The sequence below is a fragment of the Crocuta crocuta genome, unplaced genomic scaffold, assembly GCF_008692635.1.
Source record: "Crocuta crocuta isolate KB4526 unplaced genomic scaffold, BGI_CrCroc_1.0 scaffold14, whole genome shotgun sequence".
In the NCBI taxonomy this organism is placed as follows: domain Eukaryota; kingdom Metazoa; phylum Chordata; class Mammalia; order Carnivora; family Hyaenidae; genus Crocuta; species Crocuta crocuta.
The window spans coordinates 1,544,308-1,545,256 of NW_027530209.1; positions in this window are offsets into that span (position 1 = coordinate 1,544,308).

Consider the following 949-nt stretch of genomic DNA (forward strand, 5'->3'; position numbering starts at 1 on the left):
CTTGACTCTTTTCCCTTCTTACATATATCTTGTGAACTCTAGAATTAATCTCTTATTTTACACATCTTTTTCCTTCTATTTTCATTCCTTTGTCTGTTTCTCCTGTCCTGACTATTTCCTGAATTCCCTCAACTTCCAATCCTCCTTGAAAATTTTGAACTAGAAAGGAAAACATAAAAGGTTTTTTTTCTTTTTCATTTTCATTGAATCCTCCTCGAGACATATCTCAGAATTCAGGGGCTCCTGGGTGGCTCATTCGGTTAAGCATCCGACTTCGGCTCAGGTCAGGATCTCACAGTTCATGGGTTCGAGCCTCACGTCAGGCTCTGTGCTGACAGCTAGTTCAGAGCCTGGAACCTGCTTCAGATTCTGTGTCTCCCTCTCTCTCTGACACCCCCCCGCTCACGCTGTCTCTCTCAGAAATAAATAAAACATTTAAAAACATTTTAAATAAAAAAAAAATTTCAATGAAAACTTCTTCTGTATCTCAATTATTTCTAAGGCAGCAAGAGGAAACAATTATTAATGTATGATCAATATATTGACTAATTATCTTGGTGAAGAATGGCGCAAAAGAAGAAAAAAGACTAGGAGTGAAAATACTTGTTAAACAACAACTGCATCTTTCCAAGCCAGAGGGAATGAATACTAAAACAGACATTAGCAACCTTTCAGGGGCAATGGAGGATTCAGGAACTCAGGAATAGGGAAGAGGAGAAAAATATCCATAACCGCCATCAAAACAGGAAAGTCAGCAAGTAGTATTTTGGGTGAGGGTAGAAGGTGGGAGTAGTAACATATGAAATTAATGGCAGATTTGGTTTTAAGTTTGTGCAGTTTGAATGACCATGAGGACTTAAGGGAAGAGCTGTCTTATGGGCAGGTGAAATGAAAATCTGAGTTTCATAAGAGGGGTAAATGCTGACTCTCTTACGAATAAATCGAAAGC